Source organism: Pseudophryne corroboree, chromosome 1 (genome assembly GCF_028390025.1).
Source record: "Pseudophryne corroboree isolate aPseCor3 chromosome 1, aPseCor3.hap2, whole genome shotgun sequence".
Lineage (NCBI taxonomy): Eukaryota > Metazoa > Chordata > Amphibia > Anura > Myobatrachidae > Pseudophryne > Pseudophryne corroboree.
The window spans coordinates 915856984-915871429 of record NC_086444.1 but is presented as its reverse complement, the minus strand read 5'-3'; the positions used below and the strand labels follow the sequence as shown (position 1 = coordinate 915871429).

Sequence of the window (14446 nt, the reverse complement as noted above, 5' to 3'; positions counted from 1 at the left end):
ACTATATACTGCGCACAACTAAAATGCAGCACAGGTATTAATGCATAGTATACTTGACGACACAGAGGTAGAGCAGTGGACTACTGTACCGTACTGCTATATATATATATATATACTGGTGGTCAGCAAAATTCTGCACTGTCCTACTATATACTGCGCACAACTAAAATGCAGCACAGGTATGGATGCATAGTATACTTGATGACACAGAGGTAGAGCAGTGGACTACTGTACCGTACTGCTATATATATATATATATATATATATATATATATATATATATATATATATATATATATATATATACACACACTGGTGGTCAGCAAAATTCTGCACTGTCCTCCTACTATATACTGCGCACAACTAAAATGCAGCACAGGTATTAATGCATAGTATACTTGACGACACAGAGGTAGAGCAGTGGACTACTGTACCGTACTGCTATATATATATATACTGGTGGTCAGCAAAATTCTGCACTGTCCTACTATATACTGCGCACAACTAAAATGCAGCACAGGTATGGATGCATAGTATACTTGACGACACAGAGGTAGAGCAGTGGACTACTGTACCGTACTGCTATATATATATATACATACATATATACTGGTGGTCAGCAAAATTCTGCACTATCCTCCTACAATGCAGCACAGATATGGAGCGTTTTCAGGCAGAGAACGTAGATATTTGCAGCACATTGAGCACAGATATTTGCAGCACACTGAGCACAGATATTTGCAGCACACTGAACACAGAAACTGAGAGAACGCAGCCACGTCCTCTCGCTATCATCTCCAATGCACGAGTGAAAATGGCGGCGATGCACGGCTCCTTATATAGAATACGAATCTCGCGAGAATCCGACAGCGGGATGATGACGTTCGGGCGTGCTCGGGTTAACCGAGCAAGGCGGGAAGATCCGAGGCTGCCTCGGAACCGTGTAAAATGGGTGAAGTTCGGGGGGGTTCGGATCCCGAGGAACCGAACCCGCTCATCTCTAGTTTAAACACTTTTTACCTATATAAGAAACATCAGAGACATTTGCATTCCCATGAGATACTTAGTATACTTAGTATAATTACATTTGGAAACTCACTTATGTGCAAAGATCAAGCACATTATTTATGGCTATGTATGGATTATTTTTGGAAATGCCTCAGGTATAAGTGACTTCTATTTGTTTTTTAAAGTGATATCACCACTATGGATGACTGGTAACTGGGAAACCTACTACAGAGGTTCCATGTAGGCTATATTTATCATGTGGGTATTATCTTTAGCCGCTTCAGGTAAGATTTTTATTGTCTTCATGTATATTTATTTTTATATATAATTACTTTTTAATTAAACAATTTAGTTTTCCTCCACATAGCGCTCTTTTTAGGTAATTACCAAGTATATATAGAGGAACAATACGTCTTATAATCTAAGAGATACTTATTTCTGTTCTTAGCACCTCTTATAAGGCTGGTATTGGTCGCATGCGGCTCCTATTTTTTTTTCCTGGTACACTTGACATCTCCCATGGTGGTGGTTAGGGTTACTAAGTTGATGTTTATGTTTTATAATATCTGTGTGCTATCTCTCACTACCTGCAGGAGTTGCCTACCTGTCGGATGTTATGGAACTTCAGGCAGTAAGTTGGCATATGGTACCCAGTGGTGTTGGCTACTGTAGTGGTTGCTTCCTCTGCATCTAAGAGGAGAAAGTACTGTAGTATCAAATATCGGCAAGTCACCTAAGAGATATGATGAAGAATTTGCAAATATTGCATTCAGTGAGCCTCAAGATGGCCAGAAGCCAAAGTCAAAAGGGGTATATTTACTAAAGGTTGATTTTAATTAACCTACCTTGGCGCAGTGGGTAAGCTCATAGCCCTGGCCAGGATTATGCTAAATGCCTTTTGTTATTACAGGTTGAGCTAGTGTGAGATAGTGCACCTGTGCCTCTTTCCCATTGTATACTGATTTAATTAATTTCAGATCGATTAAAAATCCATTTTAATCGATGTTGGGCTTCCAGGGCTAAAATATACATTTACTAACTTTTAAAAATGAATATAAAAAAAAAAAAATCACCTGTTAGTAAATGTGTGTTTTAGTCCTGGAAGCTCAACATCAATTATGATCGATTTTAATCGATCTGAAATAGATCACAGTGGATTAAAATCAACCTTTAGTAAACATACCCAAAAGTCTGATTGGTGTGAATAGAAATTCAAGATAGGAAAATGGACTTTGCAAGATATAAAGGTCACAAGCAGGGCCATCTTAACAGCAGTAGAGGTGGGGGGTGCTATCAGCTTCAGCTTTCATGTCCCACGGGCAGTAGGAGTTGTTCTATCTTCTGCTCAGCATGTAGGACCTGGGGCAGTAACATCTGCTAATTACTCCTTTACTGCACAGCTGGTGGGAGATGGGACATGAGGGAGAACACTAAACTGTAGAAGGGGGTATTATGCTGAATAAAGGGGCCCTGGTACATGACTTCCAGGGTGGTAGGGGGTATTAAATACGCAGGGAAGAGGTGGATAGTGGAGTGGGCTTAATATTCATCATTTTCCGGTGGGAGGGCAGCTATTTGACTGCAGATATCTCCAATTCCTGGAAATAGATTTCTTAGCTTTCAATGGGATAAAAAGCTAGAGAGTCCGCACCTTTCAGGAGGCACTGGAGACTTGGGGATCAGAGTTCAGTAGCCAGAGCAATCCACCAACAAAAATATAAAACTGCATACCAGGTGTATGGAGCTGGAGCAGGGACCGGCTGCTGGAAGGCTGATATCTGTGGTTCTGGGCATAATAGAGACAAGCAGCCAGTGCCTACCGAACGGGAAGAGTCCCAGATTTTGGCATATACTCTCATAAAAACCTCAATTGGAACCTGAGATATCTGGCTGGGAAGAGTAACTTACAGGCTCGGATGGGGACCACTGATTTGAAGTCGTTCATCTCCAGTTCCCCAGGCCCGATTTTAAAAAATTTGGTACCCCAGGAAAAAGCGGACCTTCAACTATCAGCCTACAACCCTTAGACTCCTGGGGCCCTTGAGTAACTGTCCACTGAGCCCATATGAAAAGATGGCCTTGGTCACAAGTGAGGAAGACATCCAGAATTGTGAGAGTGAGAGCAGTCCTGAGTTTGTGAGTCGAGACTGTGAGAGGATGCTTGCTTGCTGACATGTTTATTAAGATGAATGTATCAAAGTCACATGATATGTTGATGTTTTCTTGTGTCTAATCTGGTTTCCTTTTCAGGGCTCTATGAGAAAGCTTTATTTAAATGTTCATGTAACACAGAGATGTTAAAAGTGGAGTGTGCTACTGCACAGACTTTATGTTGCTGCTTCACCAGGAAATCTTCATTCCCTGTACCAAGATGACCGCCTATGCTACTACTGATTAAATGCAGAGCCATATTAAGACTGTGAGAGTGCCGCATTGGGAGATAGTAGTCTTTCACTTGGCTCCAGTGAGACACGTTTTTACTAGTGATGTGCACCGGACATTTTTCGGGTGTTGTGTTTTGGTTTTGGATTCGGTTCCGCGGCCGTGTTTTGGATTCGGACGCGTTTTGGCAAAACCTCACCGAAATTTTTTTGTCAGATTCGGGTGTGTTTTGGATTCGGGTGTTTTTTACAAAAAACCCTAAAAAACAGCTTAAATCATAGAATTTGGGGGTCATTTTGATCCCATAGTTTTATTAACCTCAATAACCATAATTTCCACTCATTTCCAGTCTATTCTGAACACCTCACAATATTATTTTTAGTCCTTAAATTTGCACCGAGGTCGCTGGATGGCTAAGCTAAGCGACACAAGTGGCCGACACAAACACCTGGCCCATCTAGGAGTGGCACTGCAGTGTCAGGCAGGATGGCACTTCAAAAAAATTGTCCCCAAACAGCACATGATGCAAAGAAAAATGAAAGAAAAAAAAGGAGGTGCAAGATGGAATTGTCCTTGGGCCCTCCCACCCACCCTTATGTTGTATAAACAGGACATGCACACTTTAACGAACCCATCATTTCAGCGACAGGGTCTGCCACACGACTGTGACTGAAATGACTGGTTGGTTTGGGCCCCCACCAAAAAAAGAAGCAATCAATCTCTCCTTGCACAAACTGGCTCTACAGAGGCAAGATGTCCACCTCATCATCATCCTCCGATTCCTCACCCCTTTCACTGTGTACATCCCCCTCCTCACAGATTATTAATTCGTCCCCACTGGAATCCACCATCTCAGGTCCCTGTGTACTTTGTGGAGGCAATTGCTGCTGGTGAATGTCTCCACGAAGGAATTGATTATAATTCATTTTGATGAACATCATCTTCTCCACATTTTCTGGAAGTAACCTCGTACGCCGATTGCTGACAAGGTGAGCGGCTGCACTAAACACTCTTTCGGAGTACACACTGGAGGGAGGGCAACTTAGGTAGACTAAAGCCAGTTTGTGCAAGGGCCTCCAAATTGCCTCTTTTTCTGGCCAGTATACGTACGGACTGTCTGACATGCCTACTTGGATGTGGTCACTCATAATCCTCCACCATTCTTTCAATGGTGAGAGAATCATATGAAGTGACAGTAGACGACATGTCAGTAATCGTTGGCAGGTCCTTTAGTCTGGACCAGATGTCAGCACTCGCTCCAGACTGCCCTGCATCACCGCCAGCGGGTGGGCTCGGAATTCTTAGCCTTTTCCTTGCACCCCCAGTTGCGGGAGAATGTGAAGGAGGAGATGTTGACGGGTCACGTTCCGCTTGACTTGACAATTTTCTCACCAGCAGGTCTTTGAACCTCTGCAGACTTGTGTCTGCTGGAATGAGAGATACAACGTAGGTTTTAAATCTAGGATCGAGCACGGTGGCCAAAATGTAGTGCTCTGATTTCAACAGATTGACCACCCGTGAATCCTGGTTAAGCGAATTAAGGGCTCCATCCACAAGTCCCACATGCCTAGCGGAATCGCTCTGTTTTAGCTCCTTCAATGTCTCCAGCTTCTTCTGCAAAAGCCTGATGAGGGGAATGACCTGACTCAGGCTGGCAGTGTCTGAACTGACTTCACGTGTGGCAAGTTCAAAGGGTTGCAGAACCTTGCACAACGTTGAAATCATTCTCCACTGCGCTTGAGTCAGGTGCATTCCCCCTCCTTTGCCTATATCGTGGGCAGATGTATAGGCTTGAATGGCCTTTTGCTGCTCCTCCATCCTCTGAAGCATATAGAGGGTTGAATTCCACCTCGTTACCACCTCTTGCTTCAGATGATGGCAGGGCAGGTTCAGGAATGTTTGGTGGTGCTCCAGTCTTCTGTACGCGGTGGCTGAATGCCGAAAGTGGCCCGCAATTCTTCGGGCCACCGACAGCATCTCTTGCACGCCCCTGTCGTTTTTTTAAATAATTCTGCACCACCAAATTCAATGTATGTGCAAAACATGGGACATGCTGGAATTTGCCCAGATGTAATGCACGCACAATATTGCTGGCGTTGTCCGATGTCACAAATCCCCAGGAGAGTCCAACTGGGGTAAGCCATTCTGCGATGATGTTCCTCAGTTTCCGTAAGAGGTTGTCAGCTGTGTGCCTCTTCTGGAAAGCGGTGATACAAAGCGTAGCCTGCCTAGGAACGAGTTGGCGTTTGCGAGATGCTGCTACTGGTGCCGCCGCTGCTGTTCTTGCTGCGGGAGGCAATACATCTACCCAGTGGGCTGTCACAGTCATATAGTCCTGACCCTGCCCTGCTCCACATGTCCGTGGTTAAGTGGACATTGGGTACAACTGCATTTTTAAGGACACTGGTGAGTCTTTTTCTGAGGTCTGTGTACATTTTCGGTATCGCCTGCCTAGAGAAATGGAACCTAGATGGTATTTGGTACCGGGGACACAGTACCTCAATCAAGTCTCTTGTTGCCTCTGAATTAATGGTGGATACCGGAACCACGTTTCTCACCGCCCAGGCTGCCAAGGTCTGAGTTATCTGCTTTGCAGCAGGATGACTGCTGTGATATTTCATCTTCCTCGCAAAGGACTGTTGGACAGTCAATTGCTTACTGGAAGTAGTACAAGTGGTCTTCCGACTTCCCCTCTGGGATGACGATCGACTCCCAGCAGCTACAACAGCAGCGCCAGCAGCAGTAGGCGTTACACTCAAGGATGCATCGGAGGAATCCCAGGCAGGAGAGGACTCGTCAGACTTGCCAGTAACATGGCCTGCAGGACTATTGGCTTTCCTGGGTAAGGAGGAAATTGACACTGAGGGAGTTGGTGTTGTGGTTTGTAGGAGCTTGGTTACAAGAGGAAGGGATTTAGTGGTCAGTGGACTGCTTCTGCTGTCACCCAAAGTTTTTGAACTTGTCACTGACTTATGATGAATGCGCTGCAGGTGACGTATAAGGGAGGATGTTCCGAGGTGGTTAACGTCCTTACCCCTACTTATTACAGCTTGACAAAGGCAACACACGGCTTGACACCTGTTGTCTGCATTTGTGTTGAAATAATTCCACACCAAAGAGCTGATTTTTTTTGTATTTTGACCAGGCATGTTAATGGCCATATTCGTCCCACGGACAACAGGTGTCTCCCCGGGTGCCTGACTTAAACACACCACCTCACCATCAGAATCCTCCTTGTCAATTTCCTCCCCAGCGCCAGCAACACCCATATCCTCATCCTGGTGTACTTCAACAGTGACATCTTTAATTTGACTATCAGGAACTGCACTGCGGGTGCTCCTTCCAGCACTTGCAGGGGGCGTGCAAATGGTGGAAGGCGCAAGCTCTTCCCGTCCAGTGTTGGAAAGGTCAGGCATCGCAACCGACACAATTGGACTCTCCTTGGGGATTTGTGATTTAGAAGAACAAAGGAGGGCAACTAAAATGGTGCATGGCCTACATCACAAAACATACCCAGAAAGACTAAGAAATCTCAATATGTATAGTTTGGAGCAGAGAAGGGAAAGGGGGGACATGATAAAACCCTTGATATATTTGAAAGTTTCTAACAAAGTCCAGGAGGGAAACATTCTCTAAATGAAGAGAAGCAATAGGACACGAGGACATGCACTGAGACTGGAGGGGGGGAGGTTCAGGGGAAATTTGCGGAAAAATTATTTCACAGAAAGGGTAGTGGACAAGTGGAATAGCCTCCCATCAGAGGTGGTAGAGGCTAAGACAGTAGAGCAATTTAAACATGCATGGGATAGACATAAGGATATCCTGACAAAGAAATAAGGATCAAATAAGGTTAGAGATAAAAATAATATAAAAAAAAAAAACAAAAAAAAAAAAAAAAACAAGGGGCAGACTAGATGGGCCAAGTGGTTCTTATCTGCCGACAAATTCTATGTTTCTATGTTAAGAACGCACAGTTCTTTGCTGTGCTTTTGCCAGCTTAAGTCTTTTCATTTTTCTAGCGAGAGGATGAGTGCTTCCATCCTCATGTGAAGCTGAACCACTAGCCATGAACATAGGCCAGGGCCTCAGCCGTTCCTTGCCACTCCGTGTCGTAAATGGCATATTGGCAAGTTTACGCTTCTCCTCAGACGCTTTTAATTTTTGATTTTTGGGTCATTTTACTGAACTTTTGTTTTTTGGATTTTACATGCTCTCTACTATGACATTGGGCATCGGCCTTGGCAGATGACGTTGATGGCATTTCATCGTCTCGGCCATGACTAGTGGCAGCAGCTTCAGCACGAGGTGGAAGTGGATCTTGATCTTTCCCTATTTTAACCTCCACATTTTTGTTCTCCATTTTTTAATGTGTGGAATTATATGCCAGTAACTATCAATAGCAATGGCCTACTACTATATATACTGCGCACAACTGAAATGCACCACAGGTATGGATGGATAGTATACTTGATGACACAGAGGTAGGTAGAGCAGTGGCCTTCCGTACCGTACTGCTATATATACTGGTGGTCACTGTCAGCAATCTGCAAAACTAAAATGCACCACAGGTATAGAATGTAGATGGATAGTATACTTAATGACGACACAGAGGTAGGTACAGCAGTGGCCTTCCGTACCGTACTGCTATATATACTGGTGGTCACTGTCAGCAAACTGCACAACTGAAATGCACCACAGGTATAGAATCTAGATGGATAGTATACTTAATGATGACACAGAGGTAGGTACAGCAGTGGCCTACTGTACCGTAATGCTATATATTATATACTGGTGGTCACTGGTCAGCAAAACTCTGCACTGTACTCCTCCTATATAATATTATACTGGTGGTCCCCAGTCCCCACAATAAAGCAGCACACTGAGCACAGATATGGAGTGTTTTTCATGCAGACAACGTGTACTGGTGGTCACTGTCAGCAAAACTCTGCACTGTACTCCTGCTATATAATACAGCTGCTCCCCAGTCCCCACAATTAAGCAGTGTGAGCACAGATATATGCAGCACACTGAGCTCAGATATGGAGCGTTTTTTTCAGGCAGAGAACGGATAACTGGTGGTCACTAATCAGCAAAACTCTGCACTGTACTCCTCCTATATTATACAGCTGCTCCCCAGCCCTCCCCACAGTTAAGCAATAATGCACAATCAAGTTCAACAATAACGGAGAGGACGCCAGCCACGTCCTCTCCCTAACATTTCCAATGCACGAGTGAAAATGGCGGCAACTCGCGGCTGCTTATATAGAATCCGAATCTCGCGAGAATCCGACAGCGGGATGATGACGTTCGGGCGCGCTCGGGTTACCCGAGCCGTACGGGAGAAACAGAGTATGGCTCGGTCCCGTGTAGAAAGGGTGAAGTTCGGGGGGGTTCGGTTTCCGAGAAACCGAACCCGCTCATCACTAGTTTTTACTAGCAATATAACCACTGTTACAGCATCCTGCGCTACCCAGTACCTACATACACGCACTGGCATATACCACTCCCCTGGTTAAGTAACTGGGCTTTTGTAGTTGTATGTGAGTAGTAACCATTGGTGTCAGTAGTATTGATGTGAGTAGTAACCGTTTGTAAACACAAAGAACTAAAGAACGTATTTTCCCATACTGATCAATGAAACTGAATAATACTGTGCATAATCCAAATTGCAATGTGTAATGTGTAATTTTGCTGGAACCAACTCTTATATCCTTGTGGTTGTAGATGATAGGGGGTCATGATGAGATTAAACAATGTCCAGAGAGGCTACATTTATCCAACCAGATGATGAAACAATCATTGGGATGGGACCACAATAGTGAGAATTGTGTCATGACCCTCTCCCATCCCCGCCAATTTCACTGGAGAAGAACGTGGAATGCAGTAGCATTGCACACTAACCTGGAAGGTGGGAGAGTGCCCCAAAATTCTGGAGAAATTCCTGAAAAGACAACTATGCATCTTTGTATCTGAAATTTACAGTTGTGTTGCTTTTTATTTGACAGTATAAAAACGTGTAGTCACTCATGTTTTACAGGAGTCGTATGTGCAAAGGCCCAAGAAGAGACAAGGGCACATTGTTGGAGAGGCCTGTGGAGGAGGAAGAGGCAAGCCCATCAAAGTATTCAAAACCATCAGAAGAATGGCCACCAGTGCATGCTTGCCTACTGTCCTGGAATATCTAGGAGACTCCAAACTTTTTGGAGAATGCAAAGGTCTCACAGAAGAGTAAATCACCCTTCCTCATCCCACCACGTAGTAAGATGTGGCAGAAAGCAATGGCGGATTTCCCACTAGGCACATGAGGCATGTACCTAGGGGTGAAACTTGCTGGGGTGGGGGTGGGGGCACAGCATACTCACTTGCATGAGAGTCCTGCTAGGCCAATGGCCAGAGGAGGTCAGATGATTTTTTTTTTGTCATTACAACTTATTTTTTTTATTTTGTAACCGGTGAGGGAGGAGGGGGAAATGGTCAGTACATTGTGGTGGTGAAGGGGGGGGGTTTGGGGTAAGGTTAGCATTGCTCTTGCAGTTGGGAGACTCTACCATGAAGGGGGCAGTGACATCATGAGGGGCAACCAATAATGTTGTGCCTAGGGGTGGCCTGACCCCTACATTTGCCTCTGACGGAGAGGGGTCATGATAACTTGATTCTCAGAGAAACCAATCCTTGCCCCACCTACTCCCATAGTGATCAGCTGCTTCACTGCAGTTGGCATTCCCAGGGCAGGATGTATCATCCCTAAAAATGTGTCCAAACTGAGGTTAGCCACAATCCCATATGCATAATAATTGTTTATAGAAGCTCATCGGCTTTTTAAAGCAGAGTTCCCCGGAGTAGAATCCGAAGGATCCCTCTCTGACCCAACTTGCTCATGCACAGGCTGAGGGTCGCACATGTGCAGTAGGACTCTTGGGTCATAAACCCTGAAGTCCTTACAACGTAAAAGACAGCTCTTATCTGCCACTGAATGACTGGGAATTTTCGTTTTTGGACAGTAACTATTTCTGTTATGTAAGGTAAAGCTTCCATTGTTTTTCTGCTGCCTGATTTGTCAGACTCACTGTGCATATATTGTAATTACACCCATTTCTGTCTATTTTCATGCAGTGTGTAGTTCTACTGTATGCAATAGTTGCAATGTATTCTATTATGCTGTTATGCTTTCTCCATTCATACAACTTGTTTTTTAAAATAAATATTCTTCAATACATACAATTTGTTCATACTTTCTTTATTATGAATTATGTTTAGAACATATGAAAAGAATGCATATATTAGTTGGGTTTAGGTATTAAGTAGAGATGTGCGGCGGGCACTTTTTGTCTTTTCGTTCTATTTCCCCGCTCGTGTTCTGGTTTTGGCTTGGTTTTGCCAAAACCACACTTACGTGTTCTGGTTTTGGATCTGGATGATTTTTTTTTTAAAAAAAAACTTAAAAACTGCTGAAATCACAGAATTTGGGGGTAATTTTGATCCTGCGGTATTAATAACCTCAATAACTTTCATTTTCACTCATTTCCAGTCTATTCTGAACACCTGACACCTCACAATATTGTTTTTATGCCGAAAAGTTGCACTGAGGTGGCTGTATGACTAAACTAAGCGACACAAGTGTGCGGCATAAACACCTGGCCCATCTAGGAGTGGCACTGCAGTGGCAGACAGGATCGCAGATTTAAAAAATAGGCCCCAAACAGCACATGATGCAAAGAAGAAAGAGGTCCAATGAGGTAGCTGTATGACTAAGCTAAGCGACACAAGTGTGTGGCACAAACACCTGGCCCATCTAGGAGTGGCACTGCAGTGTCAGACAGGCTGGCACTTTTCAAAAACTAGGCCCCAAACAGCACATCACGCAAAGAAGTTAAAGAGGTGCAATAAGGTGGCTGTATGACTAAGCTAAGTGACACAATTGTGCGGCACAAACATGGGACGTGCTGGAATTTTCCCAGATGTAATACACGCACAATATTGGTGGCACAGGATAGCGTACCCCTAAATCAAACACACACACACACACACACACACACACACACACACACACACACACACACAAGCCTGTAAAATTAATTTGGATAATAAAAACCCTTTTATTTGAAGCTATTATAATAATATGCAGCACAGGCGAGCGTACCCCTACACCACACAGAGCAAACCCTGTAAAAATGATTTGGATAATAATTAGTGATGAGCGGGTTCGGTTTCTCGGAAACCGAAACCCCCCGAACTTCACCCTATTTACACGGGTCCGAGCCATACTCGGATTCTCCCGTTGGGCTCGGTTAACCCGAGCACGCCTGAACGTCATCATCCCGCTGTCGGATTCTCGCGAGATTCGGATTCTATATAAGCAGCCGCGCGTCGCCGCCATTTTCACTCGTGCATTGGAAATGTTAGGGAGAGGACGTGGCTGGCGTCCTCTCCGTTATTGTTGAACTTGATTGTGCTTTATTGCTTAATTGTGGGGTGGACTGGGGAGCAGCTGTATAATATAGGAGGAGTACAGTACAGAGTTTTGCTGATCAGTGACCACCAGTTTTATCCGTTCTCTGCCAGAAAATAACGCTCCTTATCTGTGCTCAGTGTGCTGCATATATCTGTGCTCACACTGCTTAATTGTGGGGACTGGGGAGCAGCTGTATTATATAGCAGGAGTACAGTGCAGAGTTTTGCTGACAGTGACCACCAATATACGTTGTCTGCCTGAAAAACACTCCATATCTGTGCTCAGTGTGCTGCTTTATTGTGGGGACTGGGGACCACCAGTATAATATTATATATGAGGAGTACAGTGCAGAGTTTTGCTGACCAGTGACCACCAGTATATAATATATAGCATTACGGTACAGTAGGCCACTGCTGTACCTACCTCTGTGTCGTCATTAAGTATACTATCCATCTACATTCTATACCTGTGGTGCATTTTAGTTTTGCAGTTTGCTGACCAGTGACCACCAGTATACTATATATAGCAGTACGGTACGGAAGGCCACTGCTGTACCTACCTCTGTGTCGTCATTAAGTATACTATCCATCTACATTCTATACCTGTGGTGCATTTTAGTTTTACAGTTTGCTGACAGTGACCACCAGTATACTATATATAGCAGTACGGTACGGAAGGCCACTGCTGTACCTACCTCTGTGTCGTCATTAAGTATACTATCCATCTACATTCTATACCTGTGGTGCATTTTAGTTTTACAGTTTGCTGACAGTGACCACCAGTATACTATATATAGCAGTACGGTACGGAAGGCCACTGCTGTACCTACCTCTGTGTCGTCATTAAGTATACTATCCATCTACATTCTATACCTGTGGTGCATTTTAGTTTTGCAGTTTGCCGACACAGTGACCACCAGTATATATAGCAGTACGGTACGGAAGGCCACTGCTGTACCTACCTCTGTCATCAAGTATACTATCCATCTACATTCTATACCTGTGGTGCGACCTTGGTGCGCCTCTTTTTTTCTTTGCATCATGTGCTGTTTGGGGACAATTTTTTTGAAGTTCCATCCTGTCTGACACTGCAGTGCCACTCCTAAATGGGCCAGGTGTTTGTGTTGGCCACTTGTGTCGCTTAGCTTAGTCACACAGCGACCTTGGTGCGCCTCTTTTTTTCTTTGCATCATGTGCTGTTTGGGGACAATTTTTTTGAAGTGCCATCCTGTCTGACACTGCAGTGCCACTCCTAGATGGGCCAGGTGTTTGTGTCGGCCACTTGTGTCGCTTAGCTTAACCATCCAGCGACCTCGTGCAAATTTTAGGACTAAAAATAATATTGTGAGGTGTTCAGAATAGACTGGAAATGAGTGGAAATTATGGTCATTGAGGTTAATACTATGGGATCAAAATGACCCCCAAATTCTATGATTTAAGCTGTTTTTTAGGGTTTTTTGAAAAAAACACCCGAATCCAACAAAAAATTTTCGGTGAGGTTTTGCCAAAACGCGTCCGAATCCAAAACACGGCCGCGGAACCGAATCCAAAACCCGAAAAATGTCCGGTGCACATTACTTATATTATTATTAGTGATGTATATAACCCTTTTATTTGGAGTAAATAATATACAGCACAGGACACCACCATTGGACTTATGGCAGCACAAGACACCACCATTGGACTTATGGCAGCACAAGACACCACCATTGGACTTATGGCAGCACAAGACACCACCATTGGACTTATGGCAGCACAAGACACCACCATTGGACTTATGGCAGGACTGGACACATACGGCAGTACCACTGGACACATACGGCAGCACAGGGACACCACCACTGGACTGATGCAGGACAACACAGCACCACTGCAATTGACTGGACTTATACAGCAGCACTGGACATATGGCAGCAGAGGACACCACTGTGACTGGTCACTGGACTGACTGATGCACAGGACACTACCACTGGTGTGATGCAGGACAACACAGCAACACTGTAAGGGACTAATTATTATTATTATTATACAGCAGCACTGGACATATGGCAGCAGAGGACACCACTGTGACTGGTCACTGGACTGACTGATGCACAGGACACTACCACTGGTCTGATGCAGGACAACACAGCAACACTGTAAGGGACTTGTTATTATTATTATTATTATACAGCAGCACTGGACATATGGCAGCAGAGGATACCACTGTGACTGGTCACTGGACTGACTGATGCACAGGACACTACCACTGGTCTGATGGAGGACAACACAGCAACACTGTAAGGGACTAATTATTATTATTATTATACAGCAGCACTGGACATATGGCAGCAGAGGATACCTCTGTGACTGGACTGTTGCAGCACAATACACCACCACTGAACTGATGCCGCACAACACAACACCCTATACAGCAGCACTGGACATATGACAGCAGAGGACACAACCACTGTGACTGGACAGATGCAGCACAAGACATGGACACCGAGGACACTAAGAGAACGGAGACACGTCCTCTCTGTACACTCTCTTTAATGCTGGAGTGAAAATGGCGGCGACGCATGGCTCCTTATATGGAATCCAAACCCCGCGAGAATCCGACAGC

General features: G+C 44.6%; 2 long non-coding RNA genes across 9 annotated transcripts in view; one reads left to right on the top strand and one right to left on the bottom strand.

The window, feature by feature from the left end:
* The window catches only part of LOC134917674 (uncharacterized), a 166775-nt gene extending 156915 nt beyond the window's left edge, over positions 1-9860 (top strand). For 3 of the 4 annotated variants that reach the window (XR_010177428.1, XR_010177425.1, XR_010177427.1), the window contains one exon: positions 9428-9860. This is a non-coding gene — a long non-coding RNA (uncharacterized LOC134917674). Of the gene's footprint in view, positions 1-1193; positions 1293-9427 lie in introns of all 4 variants that reach the window. The other variant, XR_010177426.1, reaches the window with a different exon arrangement.
* The window catches only part of LOC134917643 (uncharacterized), a 51687-nt gene that overhangs the window by 16841 nt on the left and 20400 nt on the right, over positions 1-14446 (bottom strand). The window lies entirely within an intron of this gene.